The following is a 3,829-nucleotide window of genomic DNA, read 5'->3' as shown; positions in this document are numbered from 1 at the left end:
AACCTCAAACGGGGCGTTGACCATCTCAGTAGTGGCCGTGAGCATATCTGGGGTCGGCTCGGTGGTTGCCTCCATCTTCTTGGAGCTCTCTGTCTCGTGGGGATCAGCCTTCCGCGTCTGCTCTAATATCAGCAGATCTTTGCCTGGTTCTCCTTGGTCCATCATGAAACTGACGAATACTAGGAGACCACTGAAAGTAAAACACATCGCAATGACAATGAAACAAAAAAGAGAGTGAGGATCGGTTACTGCTTTGCAAAAGTTCTTTTTTTTCTCTGAACGAAAATATACCAACATCACGGATCCTCTTACCTTCCCTTCGTTCGGAGAGAAGAGCAGTGGCAGATGCGAGTGTTTTCTTGAAGACGGTGAGGGAGAAGGGGATTCAACGAAGAGTAAAATGATGGTTGCTTCGTCCGTCAAACTTAGACTGTGGGGAGGTGGGGTTTTGTGATACGACGACTCGTTACTGCCGCGCTACGACCGGGGTGACTCTCTGCCTGCATACTGCCTTCTAATTTGGTGGATGCCATTTGGGCCCGCGTATTGCATGGCCCGCATGTCGGTGAACAAAAGTATAACGGCATTCAGTAGAGAGAGACGTTTTAATGACCTAGGAGGATCCTGATATGTCTCCAACGTATCTATAAATTTTGATTGCTCCATGCTACATTATCTTCTGTTTTGGATGTTTATGAGCTTTATTATACACTTTTATATCATTTTTGGGACTAACCTATTAACCCAGAGCCCGGTGCCAGTTTCTGTTTTTACCTTGTTTTAGGGTTTCGAAGAAAAGGAAAATCAAACGGAGTCCAATTGACCTGAAACTTCACGGAACTCATTTTTGGAAGGAAAGAAGCCCAGAAGACTTGAAGTACACTAAGGGAAGCTTCGAGGAGGCCACGAGGTAGGGGGCGCGCCCACCCCCCCCCCCCCCACCCCGGGCGCGCCCTCCACCCTCGTGGCCCCCCCTGACGTACTTCTTCCGCCTATATATCTCCATATACCCTAAAAACATCGAGGAGCACAATAGATCGGGAGTTCCGCCGCCAGAAGTCTCCGTAGCCACCGAAAGCCAATCTAGACCCGTTCCAGCACCCTGCCGGAGGGGGCAATCCCTCTCCGATGGCCATCTTCATCATCCCGGTGCTCTCCATGACGAGGAGGGAGTAGTTCTCCCTCTGGGCTGAGGGTATGTACCAGTAGCTATGTGTTTGATCTCTCTCTCTCTCTCTCTCTCTCGTGTTCTTGAGGTGATACGATCTTGATGTATCGCGAGCTTTGCTATTATATTTGGATCCCATGATGTTTCTTCCCCCCTCTACTCTCTTGTAATGCATTGAGTTTTCCCCTTTGAAGTTATCTTATCGGATTGAGTCTTTAAAGATTTGAGAACACTTGATGTATGTCTTGCCGTGCATATCTGTGGTGACAATGGGATACCACGTGATTCACTTGATGTGTGTTTTGGTGATCAACTTGCGGGTTCCGCCCATGAACGTATGCATAGGGGTTGGCACCCGTTTTCGTCGTGATTCTCCGGTAGAAACTTTGGGGCACTCTTTGAAGTTCTATGTGTTGGTTGAATAGATGAATCTGGGATTGTGTGATGCATATCGTATAATCATACCCGCGGATACTTGAGGTGACATTGGAGTATCTAGGTGACATAATGGTTTTGGTTGATTTGTGTCTTAAGGTGTTATTCTAGTACGAACTCTAGGGCTGTTTGTGACACTTATAGGAATAGCCCAACGGATTGATTGGAAAGAATAACTTTGAGGTGGTTTCATACCCTACCATAATCTCTTCGTTCATTCTCCTCTATTAGTGACTTTGGAGTGACTCTTTGTTGCATGTTGAGGGATAGTTATATGATCCAACTATGTTATTATTGTTGAGGGAACTTGCACTGGTGAAAGTATGAACCCTAGGCCTTATTTCAACACATTGCAATACCATTTACGCTCACTTTTATCATTAGTTACCTTGCTGTTTTTATATTTTCAGATTACAAATACCTTTATCTAGTATCCATATACCGCTTGTATCACCATCTCTTCGCCGAACTAGTGCACCTATACAATTTACCATTGTATTGGGTGTGTTGGGGACACAAGAGACTCTTTGTTATTTGGTTGCAGGGTTGCTTGAGAGAGACCATCTTCATCCTACGCCTACTACGGATTGATAAACCTTAGGTCATCCACTTGAGGGAAATTTGCTAATGTCCTACAAACCTCTGCACTTGGAGGCCCAACAACGTCTACAAGAAGAAGGTTGTGTAGTAGACATCAAGCTCTTTTCTGGCGCCGTTGTCGGGGAGGTTAGCGCTTGAAGGTATATCTTTAGATCTTGCAATCGAGTCTTTTAGTTTCTTGTTTTATCACTAGTTTAGTTTATAAAAGAAAAGTATAAAAAATGGAATTGATTTTGTCCCATACGCTTCACCTTTTAAATATCTTTCGTAAGTATGATGGAAAGGAAAATTGTGCTCAAATGCTAGAAGAAGAATTATATAGAATGCTTGGCATAAAATATGTGAATGATGAGCATGATTGCAATGTTGTTAGTATGAATTCCTTGAATATCCATGATGCTAATGATATGCAAAGCCACAAGCTTGGGGAAGCTATGTTTGATGAAGATGATATTTTTTGTCCCCTAAGTTTTGATGAGCAAATTTATTATGATGGAAGCATGCCTCCTATCTATGATGATTGTTGTGATGACATGTAAGCTTTAAAGAATAATGATAACCATGAAACTTGTCATCTTGACCTTAATTTTCAATCACATGATAGTTATTTTGTTGAGTTTGCTCCCACTATTATTCATGAGAAGGAATTTTCTTATGTGGAGAGTAATAAAATTTCTATGCTTGTAGATCATGAAAAGAATGCTCTATGTGATGGTTATATTGTTGAATTCATTCATGATGCTACTGAAAACTATTATGAGGGAGGAACATATGCTTGTAGGAATTGCAATAATATCAAGTTTCCTCTCTATGTGCTTAAAATCTTGAAGTTATGCTTGTTTTGCTTTCCTATGCTAGTTGATTCTTGTTCCCACAAGTTGTTTGCTCACAAAATCCCTATGCATAGGAAGTATGTTAGACTTAAATGTGCTAGTCATATTTCTTCATGATGCTCTTTTTATGTTACAATTCTTATCTTTTATGTGAGCATCATTGAAATCATCATGCCTAGCTAGGGGCATTAAACGATAGCGCTTGTTGGGAGGCAACCCAATTTTATTTTTATTCCTTGCTTTTTTCTCATGTTTAGTAATAAATAATTCATCTATCCTCTTTTTATATGTGGTTTTATTGTTTTAATTAGTGTTTGTGCCAAGTAGAACCTTTGGGAAGACTCGGGGAAAATCTTGTTGATCATGCTGTAAAAAATAGAAATTTTAGGGCTCACGAGAATTGCTGCCATATTTATTTGGAAAGTGATATTTAGTTAATTGCTTTTGAAGATGATTAATAGATAAATTCCTAAGGTCCAGCAATTTATTTGAGAATTTTATGAGTTCCAGAAGTATACGTTTGATTCAGATTACTACAGACTACTCTGTTTTTGACAGATTCTGTTTTTCGTGTGTTGTTTGCTTATTTTGATGAATCTATGGCTAGTAAAATAGTTTATAAACCATAGAGAAGTTGGAATACAGTAGGTTTAACACCAATATAAATAAAGAATGATTTCATTACAGTACCTTGAAGTGGTAATTTATTTTCTTATACTAACGGAGCTTACGAGTTTTCTGTTAAGTTTTGTGTTGTGAAGTTTTCAAGTTTTGGGTAAGGATTCGATGGACT

The sequence above is a fragment of the Triticum urartu genome, chromosome 3A, assembly GCF_056163025.1.
Source record: "Triticum urartu cultivar PI428250 chromosome 3A, HENAU_Tu73, whole genome shotgun sequence".
Taxonomy (NCBI): Eukaryota; Viridiplantae; Streptophyta; class Magnoliopsida; order Poales; family Poaceae; genus Triticum; species Triticum urartu.
The sequence above is the reverse complement of the archived record's forward strand: the minus strand, read 5'-3'. Positions refer to the sequence as shown.